General features: G+C 34.8%; 2 long non-coding RNA genes across 5 annotated transcripts in view; both read left to right on the forward strand.

Moving 5' to 3' along the window:
- The window catches only part of LOC147366670 (uncharacterized), a 927,553-nt gene extending 921,590 nt beyond the window's left edge, over window positions 1-5,963 (forward strand). The window contains exon 6 of one of the 2 annotated variants that reach the window (XR_015168914.1): window positions 5,809-5,963. This is a non-coding gene — a long non-coding RNA (uncharacterized LOC147366670). The remainder of the gene's footprint in view (window positions 1-5,808) is intronic. The other variant, XR_015168891.1, reaches the window with a different exon arrangement.
- A 6,127-nt stretch (window positions 5,964-12,090) lies between these two features.
- LOC147366672 (uncharacterized) overlaps window positions 12,091-21,969 on the forward strand; it is a 384,117-nt gene continuing 374,238 nt past the window's right edge. The window contains exon 1 of one of the 3 annotated variants that reach the window (XR_015168927.1): window positions 12,091-12,336. This is a non-coding gene — a long non-coding RNA (uncharacterized LOC147366672). The remainder of the gene's footprint in view (window positions 12,337-21,969) is intronic. The other 2 variants (XR_015168922.1, XR_015168923.1) reach the window with 2 other exon arrangements.

Consider the following 21,969-nt stretch of genomic DNA (forward strand, 5'->3'; position numbering starts at 1 on the left):
GTAATAAGTCATTTTAATGGAATTGATCAGCTTTACTTCTGGATACAAGCCTGGCATGCTGCAGCAATGGGGCTGCAAAGAGTCAGACACAATTGAGAACCTTAGCAAATATAATAATTCAGATTTTTTCCCATCATGTCTGAAATAAATTATTCAGTTAACCTATATTTGAGGACTGAAAGATAGAAAGTATGTACTTCAAATAAATAATTTATTGCTAAAATATTTAATATATAATTTCTTGTTAATTTAAATAGAGCATTTAAAAAACTATTAATACATATTTAAGATCTACATATGATAACCCACTATTATACACATTGTGGTTGCCAGTGTTTAAAACACAGTGTCTTCATGGTATTATTGATTATCCTGAATTTCCTTAAATATTTTATTATATTATTATGCATTAAGGAATTTTCAGTGACCAAGCCTCACTAGTTTATGCTTGAAATATTCCAACAAAATGCACTTCTAGGTATATTTTTATTATTCATGAAAATATTAGATGAATCCCAAATATCTCAATAAAGATGTAAAAGGGTTTTTAGTCTGTTAGAAATAAAAATCCCATTGTTACTATTCTCTGGACATTGCAACTATAGTGTTTATACTATTATTGACATAATTTTTAAGGAGAAACACATAAAATTTACATATAGAAAAACAGTGATTTGGTTTAAATTCTAATGATTATTTAAAAAAAAATTTTTTTTCCAGACTTATCCACATTTATTGCTGGTCATGGGGAAAAAAATGTCTAGAATGATAAATAACAGAATAATATGAAGAACACTGAAGTTAATTCTTTAGTTCCAACAAGTCAGAAGTGTGTATAATGACAGCATATGTGTATGTTTGTTTCCCAGCTTTTGCATTTCGACCTGCTTCAAATTGGCATTCTTAATCTGTAGATCTGACTAACAAGATATGCATTTACCATTATCTTGAGGATATTATTTTACTTCTTTCCTGTGCTGAACCTGGGTTTCTATATCCCATATTTATCAATTTCATTTTGCTTTGTTATTTTGATAGATGCTAATTTCCATCCACTTCTATATGTGGCAGTCAGAGGCTTTATGTGGGCAGTCAGTCTTTCAGAACTTAAATATTTGATGTCTGTCATTAAACTTGAGACTTCCCTGGTGGCTCAGATGGTAAAGCATCTGTCTACAACGTGGGAGACCTGGGTTTGATCCCTGGGTGGGGAAGATCTCCTGGAGAAGGAAATGGCAACCCACTCCAGTATTCTTGCCTGGAAAACCCCATGGATGGAAAAGCCTAATAGGCCACAGTCCACGGGGTCACAAAGAGTCGGACACGACTGAGCGACTTCACTTACTTACTTTACTTAATTTCCATCCACTTCTTAAGAGAGGCTATATGTGGGCAGTCAGTCTTTCCGAACTTAAATATTTGATGTCTGTCATTAAACCTGAGACTTGATTGGATAGATGTTTGAGTACAGAACTCTAGGTTCTGGTTAGAAAACATGCTTCTGTAGAACTTAAAGGCATTGTTGCAATGACTCCTAACTTCCAATGTTATCAATGAGAATTCCAAAGTTCAAATCATTCAATACTCCTTATGTATATATACATATGTATATACATATACATGTACACTCTTTACCTCTATTTTCCCTGAGAAAGTCCTGCATACTTCTCTCTGAGTTTCTATTTAATCAATGTTTCGGACACATGTAAGTCCTTTATCTCTAGTAACTTTTTGCTTTTAAAGTTGCAAAGTTGTCTCCACTTATTTCATTGCTATTTTTTTTTAAATTTTTCCCTCTGTCTTTATTTCTGGAACTACTGAGATTTGGAGGAAGTAATTTATATAAATAGGATTTACTCTCTATTCTTTCTGTCCTGCTTAGTTTTTGTTTTATTTTTTTTGCTTAACTGCGTGTTTTAAATCAGTTATAGATCAATTCCATCTTGCAGTTTCCAAAAGAATACTTTTGTATCATCCTTTTCTTCAGTTGCTTCCAGTTCAGAAAGGTTTATGCCTTTTTTATTTGTAGACATATCATCATTCTACTTTGAGTCAATTTTATATGTATATGTTCACCTCGAAACTATCAGGAATGAGAATTATATTTTAAAACTCAAAAAAATTGAGTATTATTCTTAGTGTAAATCAAGTACCCATTCTTCTAGTATTTTATTACTTCATTTTTGGCAAATAATTAAAGTGATAAAGTAATACAAATTATTTTTCCTTTAATACTTCTTAATAATATATTTCCATTTAGATTTTCTTCTCTAAAACTTGTCAGAAGTGTAGCAATATATGATAGTTATTTTTGGAAACAAAATATTTTATCTGGATGTGTGCCCCATGCCCAGTCACTTCAGTCAGTCGTGTCCAACTCTTTGCGACCCCATGAACTGTAACCCGCCAGGCTCCTTTGTCCATGGGATTCTCCAGAACAGAATACTGGAGTGGGTTGCCATTTCCTTCTCCATTTATCTGGATAGAAAAGCTATAAGAAAATAAAATAAGGTGAACAAAAATATCTTCAGAGAAAAAGTTTCTTTCAAGACAGAAAGACACAGATTTGATTACATGGAAAAAACAAAAAAAATCCAGAGAAATAATGTGACTTGTTAAAGCTCACTTAACTAGGTGGTTGCAAATTTCCTATAATAGAAACCTAGTGCAATATCATCATAGTTACTTTTTTTATTATCAGAACTTTACACCCCTTATATTCAGAAAGAAATAGATGGGTGGTACACTGTATGGTCTTATTATGAATACATTTCTTTTGGCTTGATAATTCTTAGCCCATTGAAACTACTAATCAAAAATGGGGGGAAAAGCTAATATAGGATTAAAGGCAGTGTTATTGACATTTAGAAATTCTGAATCATGGCTTAATATAAATGCAGCTAATATAACTTCAGGGAGGGACAAAGCAAATGTTTTCATGAAAGTAAAATATCATAATAGGTATTTTTAAAATTGAAATCAAGGGTTAAGTGATAGATATAAGTAAACATATTCAAATGCTTAAAAAATTTTTTTTCAATGAAGAGATCCAATATTCCTAAGGAATTACATTAATTGTGGATCAAAGGATAATACCTAGTTAAGGAACCACATTAGGGCTCTTCATATTAAAAATGGAAAATATGTCATATTTTCACATTGTGAATCATTTTGAAAACATTTACAATTTTTTCTCATATAGGCAAAATACATCTGTATGTAGAGTATTTTACTATAATTAGCCACCTCAGGGGCTGGAGGAAGAGGAGGGATATAAGTTTAGGAAGGCTAAGTAATTTAACCACTAACATAAGTCCAATCATCAGGGCCTGAACTAAATAATAAATAATATGATTTATGTTTCCTACTGTTTATTATAGTCAATTTTGGAGTAATATTTTAGGAATTATATAAAAATAAAAATGGCATATTCATATGATAGACGAAATATGTTATTTTCAACTATAAGTAAGTGCAGATACCCCTCCCCCTTTATCCTAATTTTATGTGGGATTAACGTGACTAGACATTGTTCTCACTTTAAACAGTAATACCTTGTTAAAGAGGTTGCAGTCTGTGTGTTTCAGTAGGCCTTACCCACACATGAACACTGAATTAATCCCCCCTAATGATTCTCCTGTCTTTTTTTCATGCATATTGGTAAAAATATTCTCTAAACCTTGATTGCTGAACCTAAATCTGAGGCCTTGGTGTCTTTTGTCTCTATGGATCTCAAATGAAAATTTTCAAGGCTTGCACTACATTGTTTCTAAAAATTAGACTATACAATTTTTAATTAAAAACAATATGCAAGTATGTTAAAAATACGTGCTGAAACATTTGCTTCATTGAGTCTTAACAGGCAAGACTTTCCTATTTCCAAGGTCTTTCTGAGGAAGGCAAACTTTAATGGTGACTTGTGTGTGTGTGTGTGTGTGTGTGTACCCATGTATGCATGCACACGCTTTGTCATGTCCAACTCTTTGAGACCCCATGGGCTGTAGCCCACCAGGCTCCTCTGTCCATGGAATATTCCAGGCAAGGATACTGGAGTCTGTTGCTGTTTCTGAGAGTTATAATTATAGAATAAAACTATCTCTTCCTGTGGATCTAAATGATTGTTAACTGGTAAGAGTCCAAACTTGCCATGTGCATTGACTTCCCATTTTATCTCTGAGGAAGAGGTGAATAAGAGACTACCTATGTTTCAAAGTTGTTCATAGATGGCCTGGATGGTAACTAGTATTGATTTTTCCTCACAGAGAACTGCTACTCTTTCCAGCATTCTTTCATTTTTTGTGTATCTATGAAAACTTAAAAAATGAAAAACTTTCAAAACATGAAAACTTAGAAATTCAAAACATGAAAACATAGAAATTCAAAACCTGGCTTTTCTCCTAACCTATCTGAAACATTAGTTATTTTGTCTCTAAATGAAGTCATTTTCTTTACTTATACACTTTGAAATCATTGTGAGGTCCAAATATTTATGACAATTATGTTTTATAAGACTTAAATTACTCTAAAATACACAAAAATAATAGCAATAACAATGTAGTTTGTAAAATGTGCTGATGATTTTCTTTAGGACATGGAAACATCCTCTATGCACTTAAGAAAACCAGATTTTAAAATAAGTATAATAGGATCTGATAACATTATACCTTGAATACTAAAGAAAATATTATGAAAAACAGTAGTAGAAAAGTCACAAAAATATATCAAATATGCTGCTTGACAGAGGTTATACACTATAGCATCTCACTGTCTCTTCAGTAGTCACCAACTTTTTGTCTATTGCCACCATCCTGGTTTCAGAATTTTTTCTTCAAGACTCTGTAGTTAGTGTTTTTCCCTTTTTCTATGAAACAGTGAGTAATAGTGCCATGGGATTAAAATGTCAGCTTTCATTTTATTCCTTTAAGAACAGTCTTTATGAATATTTCAATAACTTTCTGTTATAGTTAAAGATTTAAATATGTGATATTTTAATTAAGAAGTGAAAAAATTCTGTACAATATGTAATGTCAGCATCAGTTAGAGCATCTTCCATATATACAGAAGACATTATACCATCTTAGATGCTTAAATGGCTGCATATTATTTTGGAAATCTTTTTGTATTGCAAATATTGGCCTAGGTCTACTTAGCATCCTAAATAATTTAGGAATTTAATACTTAAATATTTCCTTAGCTATGCTGCCTCCCCTACCATCACTTTCAAGATAGTTAGTCAAGAAGTGATCCTAGGAAGCAGAAGGAAGTCACCATCTCTTGGCTAAAGTAAAGAGTATACCCATGGCAGATTCATGTTCATGGATGGCAAAACCAATACAATATTGTAAAGTAATTAGCCTCCAATTAAAATAAATAAATTTATATTTAAAAATTTAAAAAAAAAAAGAGTACATGACCAGTATAGTAATTGATTATTGGAGAATGTTAGGGATACTGATATACAATGTAAAGAAGGAATAACATTTCTGGAACCAAAATGATCCATGAGGGTGGGTTTTATTATTTAACTATCCAATTGGACATTAGATGGACAAGTATAGGAGTTATAAACATAGAAGGGCAAGGTGACAGTTCTGAGGATCTATATCTGCATCTGAATCACATCAAAAGTAAACCCACTCAGTCTTATGTAGTCTAGCCTAGGTACTGGCAAAGGGTGAAAGGAATTTACAATGAAGACGATCTAGATAAATGGAGGGAGCCAACTGGTATCAATTGAGATGTCAAGACCAGATACAGGGATAGGAAGCTAAATTATCCTCATGGTCTTCCTTTTTTAAATTTACCCAGAAAAAGAGAGCCATATGGATCCTGGAAAAGTTGTTCCCAGATGGATGACTGTATTGTATGTAGCCAGTGGATCCTACGTGGGCAATGGGTAAAGTCTTGCAGACGCTGTAGTTTCTCGTACAAATCCCACCTAAGGACAGAGGCACTTCTTCCAGCTAAAAAGGTATGTGTATATGCTTCACAACTGACTCCTTATCCTAGAGCTGACCTTCACAGCCTCACCCAAAGTAAATCCCCTCCCCAAGAACAGCTGTGCTCAACAACTGATCACCTCTCTCACTCTCTCATAAGTCTTATGGCCAGAGCATTCTAAGTAAACTTCCTCCAGGCACACTATTGTCTGAGTGTTTCCTAGGAATACAAACTATGGTAATCTGCTTTCTAAAAAAGAAAAATGCTTGCAGTACATATTCATATTTAGTATATATTCACTTTGAAGTTCAAAATAATTCTCTTCTGCACACCTAACTAAAAATGAAGTATACTATCTTCATAATTAGACTGTAATAATATCAATAAAACTATCTTTAAATAGTTATAATCTCATTCTATAACTAAGGAAGTGAATATGCCATATGCTCAGTTGTGTTCAACTCTTTTATGACCCCATGGACCGTAGCCAGCCAGGCTCCTCTGTCCATTGGATTTCCTGGCTAGAATCCTGGAGTGGGTTGTAATTTCTCCTTAAGGGGACCTTCCTGACCCAGACATGAAACTTGTATCTCCTTTGTCTCCTGCATTGGCAGGTGGATTCTTTACCGTTGAGCCATCTTGGAATCCCTGAATATGCCAGACTGTTTCCTATGCCTGCACCCTTATATGTAGTTTTATCTGTCTTCTTCTACCTACCCTTTACTTGTTTAGCTAACTTACACTTGTCTATTAAATATCAGTTTCAGTGTCTCCTCTTTAAAGTCTTTCCCTAACTTTTATTCTGATTTATATATGTTGTATGAATTGGAAATTACTGTAAATGCTTTTGTAACAGTATTTTAAACATTACAGTAAAACAGATACAGTGGTTATCCTAGTGTGTTGTACATTCCTTGAGGCAAAGACCAAATTAGAGAGGGCAAAAAAGTAATTATATGCTTGTGGGCTCTGGAATCAAAATGTCTTTAATCCTTTTTGAGGAATAAGAGATTTAACAGTGTAACTCTATACTCACATGAAATAAATCTGTACTTCTAGGACCTAGCTCAGTGCCTCCCAAACAAATGATTATCGTTGAATAAATAAATAGATGAATAACTAAATGAATGATTGGCTGATTAAAGAAAGACTAAAAACAAAAGGGTGAATAAATGATATTTCCAATTATGGGCATATTCCATAAGACTAATATGTTTATAAAATCATTTTACTTTAAGCTTTATATTAGATACTTTGGTTAAGTATTATTATTGTCATTTACTAGTTGAGAAAAATAAATTTCATGGATTAACTAGTTTTCCAAAAGTTATAGCTATTAAATGATAACTAAGTCGGACACAACTGAGTGACTGAACTGAACTGAACTGAACTGAAGTCCTAAATAATATTTCAAATCTAGTATTTTATAGATAGATAAATATGTGTGTGTATTTTTTAAAATGGCATTGAGTGTATTGTGGTATGCATGATAAGAGATGCACATGACATGGATCTTGGTTGTGGCAGAGGAAATAGAAAGAATGAGATGACTCTAGATTTTGAAGGAAGACTCAGTCAGCAAGATCTCTTGGCTAGTTAGCTAAGCAGAGAGAAAGCTATGGGACTAATCAATGACTTTTTAGCCTGGGTGAATTGGAGAATGGTGGTTCAATTCTCAGAACTAGAAGAACCAAGGTTTGGAGTTAGAGGGGAAATAAAAAATTACTTGTAGAGTGCTGATGTGAGGCCTTTTCAATGGAAGTTCACTGCAGAAGTTCTGGGGAGATGACAAGAAAAATAACATTGATATTATTAATATATTAATGTTAGAAGTTTAGAAATGTATATTTGGGGAGTTTTATTGACCAAAGGCCTCAAATTTATAAGGAAGGCTTTGTGTTGGTTTCAAATCAAATACAGTCAATGCAATGAAAAAAAATCAGGTTGGAGCCATAATTATGACTGTGTGTTCTTTAATAATAGGAAACACACGTGCCGTGCATCTGTACTTCAAAAACCCATAATGTGTGAGTGAATTTTAGTGTAAATATTTTTGTAATCTAACAAAAGAATAAGTTGTTTTTATCATCTATTACCTTTCGGTATTCTCCAGAATCATTCTTCATTTGACCTGGATCAAAACCCTTATTATAATGGAATTGCAACATATAAAGCAAAAACAACTTTTCAAAGAAGAAAAACATACTATTCACAAAATAAATAGGAATAATTTGCATTTTTCTTTTCCCTCTTGGCTTCCTCATAAATCTATATTCTAATACTAATAAAGCATAGAATCAGGATATTCTGCTTTCCTTTTTGAAAAGATTACCTTGTTAAAGTTCACTTCAGCCTTGGGGTTCACTGTTACAGTAAATGTAACAATGCTATACTCACAGTACATGTAACTAACAATGTATAGTTCATTTCATTCACATGCATTCTTTATACACAAACTATACATGGGAACAGAGTTCGTCAGCTCTTCAATGTGTATAGCCACTGACAGGCTCTGCAAGGAAAAAGTTAATAAAACTTATTTCCCACAAAAATAACATAACTGTCCAAATGTAAACATTTTGAAATAAAAGCTGCAGTTGTTTTTCAGCAAGTAACAGCAGTTCGTTTCTACCACATAATGACCTGAAATTATATTTACTAGTAAGGTTGATTACTGATGGCTTCAAGAATTCCAAGAATGATCAACAGCGGAATCCAGTGACGACAATGAACTGATGGTAGTCATACCCATGACATTCATATGCACCCTTCCACTCCTACTGAGCTCTGCCAGTGGGGCCAGGGTGCTTTATAGGAATCATACATGACTCTTCTGATTATATTTTAGTTGGTTAAATTTTTCTCTACATTCTTATACATAGGCAGATTTATATTTTGAGATAGTATTGCTTATAGATGAAGAAAACATGTTGGTTTCCAACAGACCCGGGTTTTCCATTCATCAGCTTCAGAACTTTGGACTCCTTTACCTTTATCAGTGCAAATTTCCTAATAATAAAATAGTAGTTGTAAATTATCTGCCTTACAGGGTTGTGATGATTAAATGTAATTTCCCCTAGAAAGCATTTAACTCATGTCTTGGCTCATAGCAGGGGACAAACAAATGTTAATTATTTTTTATTAATGCAATTATAATTACTATTAGAAAGTGTGTTTTATTCAAGTAAAAATTATACTTTTTAAAACTCAAATGAAAATTTATGAAAAAATACAAATGAAAATCCCAAGTTTTTGTTTTTTTTTTAAATAAGCTTTCTTGATGTTTGAAAAATTAAAATATCTAATGATCCAAAAATTACTTTGTTATATTGCCAGTTTGAAATAAGTTCTGTGGCTAACAGAGTATATTAAAATAGTTAAAACATAATTCCATGAAATATAAATCATATTTAAACACTCAAAAATAATTTATTTCTTTAAGCTTTTAAGAAATCTACCTTCATTTACAATGCTTCATTGCTGTGCATTGTTCATTATAATAATTTTACTGCACAAATGAATATTAATTGAGGAGGCCTATTAAAAATATTCAACATTTCTCTAAAGTAATGACTTACTAGGGTAAATGTTACATCTATTGTTTTGTTATTTTTATATTTACTTCGTTGACAATATAATTATCTTTCTTTGATAGCACTGCAGATACAAGGCCTTTTTTTTTTTTTATCTGAACATTAGGCTGTCTTTGAAAAAATATCTCTACTAAATAAAATAAATTTTGCTTCTAAAACTTGTGTATTTGTGGCATAGGATTCTAAAAGGCAAAAATAACTTTGAGGGTTTTTCATGCCTGGAGAATCCCAGGGATGGGGAAGCCTGATGGGCTGCCGTCTATGGGGTCGCATAGAGTCGGACACTACTGAAGCGACTTAGCAGCAGCAGCAGCATAGCATACCAACATACAAATATCTTTTCATTTTTACTTCTTAACCATCTTAGAAAAAACACAGAGTAATTATAAAAATATTAAAGGCATTGACCATAACAGAAATAGTAGATTGTACATTTAAGGAAGAACAAGGCATATTAAGTTTTTGGCTAAGACGTATTCTAGGGCTTACCTGGTGGCTCAGCTGTTAAAGAATCTGCCTGCCAATGGAGACCAGGGTTCATCCCTAGGTCAGGAAGATCTTCTGGAGAAGGAAATGGCAACACAGTCCAGTATTCTTGCCTGGAGAATCCCATGGACAGAGGAGCCTCCTGGGCTACAATCCATGGGCCACAGAGTCAGATACAACCTAGCAACTAAACATGAACATCAAAGGGGAATTCCAGCACATTTGCCCATTTATTAGCTGCAAACACTTGGTCCTGAGCTTTGTGGGGCAGAGAATAGTTAAGAAAGCAGAGAGTAAGTTTAAAAAAAGAGACTGAATTTAAGATCAGCTAGCAATCTAAGGGCCATAACAGAGTGATTGAGTAAGCATTAGCTGTTGGTACAGTACGAGCTATTAAAATTAATGTTTCAGCATACGTGCCTACTGCTACTCTTAAAACAAAGTGAACTTTTTATTGATCATCTTTGGTTACCTGACAGATACAAGTTTGGGATTATTTTTAGAGTAGTCACATATTGCTGGGATAATCCTATTTCTTTTCTCCTTAGATATTTTTAATTTTATTATCCAGAAAGTTCTGAGTTAACTGATTTTGGATATCTTTGAGATAATTTTAAGATACTGTGCTGCTGAAGTTATCAGATTTCCATGATGGTCCTTTATAGGCATTACCTTTCCTGCTTCACCATGTCCTTTTGGAATCACTACCATGATAGTGATTTGGTTTACCTTATGGTATCATCATGTCCCTCTGAAGGTATACTTACATTAATTTAGCAAGCCAAGTGAGTGCTGTTAGACAAAATAGTAAACTTGATTTTACTAAAGAGATGCATATTATATCAGTCCTAGGTGGCACCCCACTCCAGTGCTCTTGCCTTGCAAATCCCATGGATGGAGGAGCCTGATAGGCTGTAGTCCATGGGATCCCTAGGAGTCGGACACGGACAGGGGAGCCCGGTGGGCTGCCGTCTATGGGGTTGCACAGAGTCAGACACGACTGAAGGGACTTAGCAGCAGCAGCAGGATTTATCAGCATCCATCTTGGTGACTCTGTATTTAATTACATGCAAAATATACCCATGGGTTCACAAAGAGTAGGACAGCACTGAGCGACTGAATAAAAACAACAAAAATGTTCCCAATTTTAAGGTCCTTATTGTTGTCTTTGGCCTTCTTGCTTTTGTTGCCCTTATTATACTCTCATTCACTCTCACTTTATGAACCAGTTGTCTTCTGGAACTTGGCCATCTCATTGACCCAAACAATCTTGACTCAGATTTTTTTTTTTTTTTTTGCTTTTTCTGGTGTTTTGTCCAATCTTTCTATTTAATCTTCAAAAACTTCATGACGATCTTTGCAGATACCACACTTCCATAGTTTTTTGTTTTTGTTTTTTTATCTTATAGGATTTTTTTTTTTTTTCATCTTATAAGGAGTAAAGAGGAGGATTTATTTGCACTGTGGTGGTTTTCACTTTTTGTTTCCACAGAGGTCTGATAACTTTGTCAGACATAAGAAATTATCCACTGATTTCTGGTGATGATATTTCTCCCTGATCCTTCTCCCTTGACCAAAAGTTTCAAATTTCCTCTAGCTAGTTCTAGAGATTACCAGTGTGGGTTTTTAGGCATCAGTTGTTTCAGACAGACATAGATTCTTCCCTTCTGTCGCCTTGATAACAGCAAAGTGATTTTTTCACTCTATTTCCCTTGCTATAACATCTAATTGCATAACACTTGCACACTTTTTATTGTACCTCACAAGCTCCCCCTGCTAGGCCAATAGTCAAATTGCAGTAACTGGTCCTGATTAATTGTGTATATCTGCAAGGAAAATATTATTAAACTCTGTAGCAAGCCGGAGGTCTTGCTGGAGTCTTAGAGGTCATACAACAGGTTTGTCCTTCATTTCAAACAACTCCACCGAGTTCTCTGCTATCTCTTAGTAGGTTTGTCCTGGTACTACTATCTCTGCAGCTACCTCCAATAAGCTCGCCTTTTTTGATGAGCTACACCTGAGCAAGACTTGGTGCTGCAGAATTGCCAGGTGAACTTCCCAGCTTGCCCTGCGGCTCCCCAAGGCTGTTAGTTCCGCCCAGCCCGCGCCTCACAGCACTGAAAGGCCGAGCGTGCCGGTCTGGCTGGTTTGTGGTTCAAAAAGACCACTCTGAGAAACCAATGAAAACAAGCGGTTTGTTTGATTTTGTTTTGTTTTTCTTGCTATGTTTTGGGAAGACACATCAACCTAAATTGCAACAGTGGAAAGGGGAAGTGAACTGAGAGTCCTGAGATTGGAGTCCTGCTCTCTAATTTAGGTAAGGTCGCATGTAATAAAACAGAAGTTTCACATGTTATGACAGTGAGGATCGCTAACCTTTTAATTGGGCGGGGGGCAGGTATTGATTTATATGACTGGATGTTTTTCAGTATCAAATGTTTAACTATATATATATACACACACACATATATATATATATATATATTTATGTGTGTGTGTGTTTTAGAAATTCCTTGTATACCTTGTGCAAAATCTTAGGTTTCTGAAAACATTGATATTTTGTCAAGTATAACAGTGCAGTTCTTGTGTTAAATTAAAATTGGTCATTTTTCATGGTTTGTGATAGTGACCTGTTTTCCAGTGTTAAAACAGACTCTGAAGACATTGCCTATCCAAAACTAAAGTAATGCTGAGTGACAGTTTGATTAGTCTTACTTATGTTGGAAAAGAAGAAAGGAATATTATTTGGGGCAGGAGTAATTAAGCTTCACTTAGTGTTCCTGTTCAATGTCTGTGAACAAGTTTTAGTGTTATTAGAAGAACAAAAGAAGGGTACTAGGTAGAGAGTAATGCCACGTCTCATTTTGTGACTGTTGTAGATGGAAAAACATAGCTTGAGCCTCAAATTCTGGAGACTGTTCCTATATGTGTTTAGCTTTCTATTGGAATGAAACACATCTCAGTGACCCAAATCTGGGAAGAATTTCATAACCTACACTTTGATGCTGGGGTAGGTTTAAGTCTGGTCCACAGTCAAACAGTAATGTTCTTATTCTGTGCCTTTTCCAAATCAGCTCACTTTCTTTACTTATATTTTCCTGACTTTATCCATTTTGCTTTTTTAATATATGTCTGTTTTTCATGATAAATGACAGATGTTGTCAGATGATAAATGTTTTTGAAAGATCTATATAATGTATCCTTTCTCCAGTCAGTACATAGAGTGAAAGTTTATTAAGATCCTTCATGTTTTTCAAAAGAAATAAACAATCAAGCATTAAATAACATAAATATTATTGCTATCCAAGTGGCAATTTAATACATATATTTTATTCATTAACACAAAAGCTAACAGTTGTCACTTCTGTACCTCCTAAATGATTAGGTAGCTTGCCTTTTTTTTTGCAAAGGGTTAGTTTCCCATTACATATAAATAGAATAACATTTTATTGTTGAACATTTTATTGTTCAACCTGGAATCAAATTTTTAGACTAAAAAAGGATGAGGAATTCCTACTGTTTCATATATCTGGAAAACTAGCATAACCCTACATATTAAAAAGGTCTATATAGATATTTGTGATCAAGTACAGTATATCCTCATTGTACTAAGGATTTTCCATGACTGTCTTATATAAAATAACCTTTCCCAAAGCTTCACACTATTCTCCCTTATGCTTTTTATTCCATTTCTTTGTCACTTTAGGTAACACATGTTGCAGTTCAGCTGACCCACAAAGCTCTAAGTGTTTTACATGTATCGATTGATTTAATATGCTCTACAACATTGGGCTATTATTATCTGTGATTTGTATCTATGTTATTTCCACACATTGTATCTTGACAATACCATGTCCTTGACTTCAGCGTGTGGAGCCTTCTAGTGAGTCCCTGTGGAGCAAAATATGAATCGAAATAATCCCATAAATAGCATAAAATTGAAGGTAAAATCACATGGACAATCCAGAGTCACTCTAAAGAGAATCCATTCATGATAAAGCAGAAAGGAAATAAGTGCAAGAAAGTTTAAAAATGTGTTTATAAGAAACAGGCAGAGAAACCCCTGAGATTTCTGTCGTGAAGTCTTCTATGTGTATTGTATGCATTTTTTAGCATAGACAAAGGGATGAGTAGGGGTTCTGGAATAAATCATAATTTTTATTTTATCTGTCATAAGTTCTGCTTTTGTAAGATTTTAATGTATATAATAGAATCCTGCATGTGCAATTCATAAATTAATATGGCCTATCAAGGCAGGGTGTGTTTAAAACCTAGCCATTAGGTGACAAGACAAAGTAGTTTTGAGGCCTTCAGCAAGGAAGTCATTGTAAAACATGGCCATATCTGGGTATTCTCTCATAATTCAGTCAGAGACCTTTCTCTCTATGGCTTTCACAGATCTGCTCCAGTGAGGCCATAGCTTTGTGCAACAATATTTTCTATCCTGGATCTTAGAAGGCTTGAAGCAGCTGAAATTCTGGGGCCTATGTCCACGAACCCTTACAGCACCACAGCCTAACCATCATCTGTGGTATCTGGGCATTTGAGGTTAGAGGAGGGAGAGAGGTGTCTATAGAGCAAGAGGAAGAGGTCATGGGCAGCGATACTATCAACACGGCCATCAGGGGCAGCTTTCCAAATAGACTAGCTCTCAGATCCTCTTTCCTAATAACTTGCCCATATATTGTTGGTGGTCAGAAATGACTTTAAAAACAGGCCACTCTCAGAATCATAGAAAAAAGGCTAAAACTCCATCTTCTCTGAGAAATACACTGCCAAGAGTGAATTTTAATAGAAGAATGTCTCTCAAATCCCTTTCTGTTTTAATGTTACATGGTTGGCTTGTGGTTATTCATGGATCCTGACATAGTATGTGATGGTTCCTAGTAAGGGAGCAAGAAGGAAAGGAAGCATCCCAGAAGAAAAGTTTCCTTATTTTGCAATTCTGTACTTGGTCTTAGCAGATCTTTGTGATAATGGATAGAAGGAACAAGTGAAGACTTCTGTAGCTGGTCGTGAATCTTAGGTGAATTAATCTTAAACTCTCTGAGCCTTAGTTACCCCATTTGTAAACTAGGACTAATAATAACGACATCTACCTTCTAAGGTTGCTTGAAGATTAAAAAGTAAAGTATATTTAAAGTGCCTTTAATATTACCCTGTAATTAAACATTGAAACAATATTATTATTATTAATAGTAGCATATTATTTCAAAAGTAGAGTCAGTTTTGATACTATGATATGGTTATACTAGTATTCTACACATAAATTAACACTTGATACCATGATGAATTAGAAAATTCTCAAAATAAGTTTTTATATAATGAATCTTACTTTTTTCATCAATGACAGATGCTACCTCATTAAAAGCCTAAAGTTATTTTATTTCTGATAATTTGAAACAGAACACTGTTATGAGCAGCTGTCCTTTTAAGTTTTTCTTATGACATTTCTAAAAAAAGTGTTATTTTATATAAAGAATTTCAAACTACGAATCAGTTATAAGATTTTAGCTATTCTTTTTGTGTTCTTTGTGGCCCAGTTTCCAGATATTTAGTATGAAGTTCATGCACATTTACAATTTATTGGACATATTTGTTGTTAAAAATTTGAAAATACATATTTCCTTTTAAAAATGTATGCTGGGTATGTTTTAACTGTGTATGTGGTTATGTAAGTTTGTAACCCTTTTTAATATCAGCTTTAAGTTTTAGCCTTGTGACATAAAATAACAATTCTCTTATTCTCAATCTGCAAATTTAATCCACAAAGCTGGAATAGAGTATTGGGTATTTGTTGCCTTAACAAAATAACATGACTTAGACATTGAACAACAACAACTACTCTATCCTTAAATTTCTTGGAGCAAACACAGAAGATTGTGATGAAGCATTCACATGGTCAGTTTACTCTTTCTTTGGATGCAACTGAGAAGAGTCATTGTTGTTGTTATAATTTGAGTGTATTGTGCTTCCTCTGAGATACTCTACTAGTGTGAAGCACTTGGCTATGTCCCAGTATCTGACTGGCTACTGCCCTAAATATCTTCAGTATCTCCTGCAAAGGACCATGGGAAAACAGGACTGTATCTTAGTCCAACAGGTTACAGAGTATCTGTAAAAACAGCTTTTGATTCAAAGTATGACCCAGCATGGTAGATTATTACACATATTGTTTTCTAAAATCATAATTCAAAAAAAAATCTCTTTGGATTCCTCTGGATAAGATTAAATAGACAGACTTCCATAAATCATCACAGGGATGATATAACCAACTACTGTACAACTGCTAAAAATAAATATCTGCTTATTAGCAGGTCAAAACTAAATCTCCAAAATTTGGCTGTAATATCTCACAAATATTACTGTACTGAATGTCAGAACCAGTGTTATACTAAGTCCTCACATCTTAGGATGAACATATCCTTTCTACCAAGTTCTGTCCCTATTGTCCAATCTACCAGAAATGGTTCTAGTAATGAAAATGAAGTAGAAATCATGTCTGCTAATATTTACTTTAGTTGAAAATTGTTGGTCAATCAACAGAACAGTTTTCTTCTCCTTTGTAGGTAGAATTCATTACAGGAAAATCTCCATATCCAAATAATGAGTGCAATACCAATGCTGTATAGGTATTATCATATTTTCTCATATGTGTACATGGGAAATGTTTTGATCATGAAATAACACCATTATCTAGGCATCTCCTGGAAGAGTTTATTTTAAATGTTATAATTCAACTTTTGAGATTTTTTAATGTAATATTTTATTTAAATAAGTATCAGCTATTATAATAACTGTAGTACATTTAAATATTTTTTGTAGTTTATCAAATAAAATGTGGAAGAAAACAATTGCATGGAATATATTAAAAACTTAAGGAAGTTTTTTATTTTTGTTGTCTTATTTATTTACTCTTTTCTTTATAACTGCTATAAGATACATATAAAATTTACCACTATAACCATTTTAAACAATTCTGTGGCATTAAGTAAATTCACACTGCTGTATAAGCATCGCCAACATCCATCTCCACGAGCTTCCCTCAGCAGCAGCTTTGTAACTTGATGAATAATAATGTCCCAGCCCTTGACAACCACCATTCTATATTGTCTATAAGTCTGACTGCTCCCAGAATCTCCTATTAAAGGAATCACACATTATTTGTACTTTAGTGATTGTCTTATTTCACTTAGAATAATGTCTTCACAGGTCATCAGTATTGTAGCATGTGTCAAAATCCTCTTCCTTTTTAAGACTAAATAATTATATGTGCATCAGATCAGATCTGTCGCTCAGTCGTGTCCGACTCTCTGCGACCCCATGAATCGCAGCACGCCAGGCCTCCCTGTCCATCACCAACTCCAGGAGTTCACCCAGACTCACGTCCATCGAGTCAGTGATGCCATCCCGCCATCTCATCCTCTGTCGTCCCCTTCTCCTCTTGCCCCTAATCCCTCCTAGCATCAGAGTCTTTTCCAATGAGTCAACTCTTTGCATGAGGTGGCCAAAGTACTGGAGTTTCAGCTTCAGCATCATTCCTTCCGAAGAAATCCCAGGGCTGATCTCCTTCAGAATGGACTGGTTGGATCTCCTTGCAGTCCAAAGGACTCTCAAGAGTCTTCTCCAACACTACAGTTCAAAAGCATCAATTCTTCGGTGCTCAGCCTTCTTCACAGTCCATACATGACCACAGAAAAAACCATAGCCTTGACTAGACGAAACTTTGTTGGCAAAGTAATGTCTCTGCTTTTGAATATGCTATCTAGGTTGGTCCTAACTTTCCTTCCAAGGAATAAGCGCCTTTAATTTCATGGCTGCAGTCACCATCTGTAGTGATTTTGGAGCCCAGAAAAATAAAGTCTGACACTATTTCCACTGTTTTCCCATCTATTTCCCATGAAGTGTCTGACACTATTTCCACTGTTTTCCCATCTATTTCCCATGAAGTGATGGGACCGGATGTCATGATCTTCGTTTTCTGAATGTTGAGCTTTAAGCCAACTTTTTAACTCTCCTCTTTCACTTTCATCAAGAGGCTTTTTAGTTCCTCTTCACTTTCTGCCATAAGGGTGGTGTCATCTGCATATCTGACGTTATTGATATTTCTCCCAGCAATCTTGATTCCAGCTTGTGTTTCTTCCAGTCCAGCGTTTCTCATGATGTACTCTGCATATAAGTTAAATAAACAGGGTGACAATATACAGCCTTGACGAACTCCTTTCCCTATTTGGAACCAGTCTTTTGTTCCATGTCCAGTTCTAACTGTTGCTTCCTGACCTGCATACAAATTTCTCAAGAGGCAGATCAGGTGGTCTGGTATTCCCATCTCTTTCAAAATTTTCCACAGTTTATTGTGATCCACACAGTCAAAGGCTTTAGCATAGTCAATAAAGCAGAAATAGATGTTTTTTTGGAACTCTCTTGCTTTTTCCATGATCCAGTGGATGTTGGCAATTTGATCTCTGGTTTCTCTGCCTTTTCTAAAACCAGCTTGAACATTTGTTTATCTAGTCCATTAGATGTTAGAGTCATTGTGTTTCTGGTAGGAATGTAAAATGGAAGCTTTTCTATTTAAAAAAAGCAAAATAACAACCTTAAGTTGTGATCTAGAGTGGGACTTAAGTTCACATTGTGCATTTCAATACGTATTGATTTTCTATTGCTGAGTGACAAATTTTTATAAGTTTAGTAGCTTATTGCAGTATAAGTTTATTATTTCATGTTTCTCTGTCTCAGGAGTCTAAGCATAACTTAGCTTAGTGTCTTAAAAAGGCTGAAATCAACATCTGAGTGAAGGTCCTCTTCCAAGTTCACTGGTTTAATTTAAAATAAAACCATATAAAAGACTTATATAAAGAAACTGTACTCACAGAAGATATTGCTCATCTCAGGATGTACAAGATGTACAAGTGTCTCAAAAATCAAACAGGAAAAGGCTTTATTTTATACAGACGGAAAAAAATTAGGACCAGCCAGAACTTTTTGGGAGAGGGAGACAAAGTTATGGCAAAAACGGGATGATTTAACAGAAAATGCTTCTCCCAGAAGTTGGTTCAATTAAGGACAGAAGAATGTAGAAAAAGGTTAAGGTGATTTGTAATGAAAGTGGTATGTGGAAGCGAGTAATACTCTGTGAAGTTTATAATGTTTTCTGCAGAATAGTGTTTGTGAACTAAGGAAAATATTCAAGAATCTGGGACCTTAACATATGAGTGTGAAACGTTTAAGTATAATAATAAAGTGCTATAACTAGTGTAATTTCACTAGAGGATGGAAACTATAAACATAAAGAAAATACATGAAATCTTTTAGGTACTGGACAGTAACTAACTTTGAATATAGACTGGCATTTGGGCTTTACAACACACCAATCATAATGATTTGGACTCTAATCTTCTGTAAGAACACAATGATCTATTTTAGATCATTCTCTTTAAAAATTGTACAGGGATAAATGAGTCACTTAATGGTACTCAGATATCATTTGTGTTTTTCCAGTAGTCATGTATGGATATGACTTTTCCAGTAGTCATGTATGGATGTGAGAGTTGGACCATAAAGAAAGCTGAGCACCAAAGCATTGATGCTTTTGAACTGTGGTGTTCGAGAAGACCCTTGAGAGTCCCTTGGACTCAAGGAGATCAAACCAGTCAATCCTAAAGGAGATCAGTCCTGAATATTCATTGAAAGGACTGATGCTGAAGTTGAAGCTCCAATACTTTGGCCATGTGATATGAAGAGATGACTTACTGGAAAAAAGACCCTGATGCTGGGAAAGATTGAAGGCAGGAGGAGAAGGGGAGGAAAGAGGATGAGGTGGCTGGATGACATCACCAAGTCGATGGATATGAGTTTGAGTAAGCTCCAGGAGTTGGTGATGGGCAAGGAGGCCTGGTGTGCTGCAGTCCACGTGGTCGCAAAGAGTAGGACATGACTGAGTGACTGGAATGGACTGAAATGAGTCAGTGACTTTGCAAGTTTCCATGATATAATCTAAGTTTCTTCATCTCTTCCCCACACATAATTAGATATGGGTTAATTTTAGAAATAACTATGAAGTGGTAAATACTTTCATTGGAACACTATCTGATTAACTTGCTTTTTCAGCAACACTAATAATAAAGTACATTAATTAAGGTTATGTTATCTGTATTCTCAATACACATGTAAATGGTAACATTTTGTTATATTATTTTTACAATACGGCATTTATCAAACATGTACACTCTAATTTCTTCACAAATTAAAATTGACACATCCTGCATGTGTTTATTAGATAATTTTAGTACACTGTTTTTTCATGATAGTGAAACAAAAATAATTCTTATTTTGATGTTTGAAGCCAAAATGGGAAATTATTGTTTCTAGAATTTAAGAGGCTTCTCTTAGTGCTAAAACAATGAGGAGTTCTTTAATGTCATCAATGAAAATGTTTCAGATAACAGAAGTCATGAAATTATAGGCAACCATCTGAATCATGTATTTTCACATGCTCTTGAATGTTAAAGTTTTAATGTACCTCTGGAAAGCAGAGGTATTGTCTTGATAAGGGCTATGATATGGTAGGATTTACTTCTGAACCAAATTGTGGCAGTTTGGAAAGGAGATAATCTTATTCTAATTTGCTTCATATAGTTATTTTCCTTAGGCTAGCATGTTGAATTCTGAAAAGATAAACATTTCTCAGCAGATGTAAATGGGAAGGATATTGTACAGGTTCGCTTGGAATATGATTTCAAATTGTAAACTTTTAGAATGAAGAAAATGGATATAACTTTGTGTTGGGAAACCAAGAGGCATAATCTTTAGAGTTCATCACAAGCAAAAGGAAAACACTTCCTTGATGCCCAAACCTTTTGAATTCTGATTTTGTTCAATACCAATGTAGCCTTCAGGGAAGATGGTTTATTACCTGATATTTTATTCTTTAGGGATAGGGTCATTATTCGACCTACTTAAGGCAGAAAGCAGAGAGGAACTAAAGAGCCTTTTGAATGTAAACAAGGAGAGTGAAAAAGCTGGCTTAAAACTCAACATTCAAAAAACTAAGATCATGGCATCCAGTCCCATCATTTTCTGGCAAATTGTTAGGGACACAGTGGAAACAGTGACAGACTTTATTTTCTTGGGCTCCAAAATCACTGCAGATGGTGACTGCAGCCGTGAAATTAAAAGATGTGTGGTCCTTGGAAGAAAAGCTATGACAAACCTAGACAGCATATTAAAAAGCAAATATGTTACTTTACCAACAAAGGTCCGTCTAGTCAAAGCTATGGTTTTTCCAGTAGTCATGTATAGATGTGAGATTTGGACCATAAAGAAAAAGTGATGCTTTGAAAAACTGATGCTTTTGAACTGTGGAGATGAAGACTCTTGAGAGTCCCTTGGACTGCAAGGAGATCAAAGCAGTCAATGCTGAAGGAATCAGTCTTGAATATTCATTGGAAGGACTGATGCTGAAGCTGAAGTTCCAATACTTTGGTCTCTTGATGCGAAGAGCCACCTCATTAGAAAAGACCCTGATGCTGGAAAAGATAGAAGGCAGGAGGAGAAGGACAAAGGATGAGATGGTTGGATGGCATCACCGACTCAATGGACATGAGTTTGAGCATGCTCCAGGAATTAGTGAAAGACAGGCAAGCCTGGTGTGCTGCAGTCCATGGAGTCACAAAGAGTCAGACATGATTGAGCAACTGAACAACAACAATAACTCATGGCCAATGAAACACAAAGGGAAATCTAATAGGACACTTTGAGGGTATCCTTTGCCAAACTCTGACACAGACAGATGTTGGTACCATTCCTTTTCCTTTATTCCTGCCTTGTAGCTGACAAGTTGTCTGGAATCAAAACAAATATCTTGTGATCATGAGTTGAAAATCTTAATGATGAAATTAAGCTATTATGGTTGAGTTGGAATCTGAAGAGAGCCTAGTTTCTTCACAGG

This window comes from Bos grunniens, chromosome 8, assembly GCF_055505025.1.
Source record: "Bos grunniens cultivar Pamir isolate PY7600 chromosome 8, Bosgru_T2T1.0, whole genome shotgun sequence".
NCBI classification, from domain to species: Eukaryota; Metazoa; Chordata; class Mammalia; order Artiodactyla; family Bovidae; genus Bos; species Bos grunniens.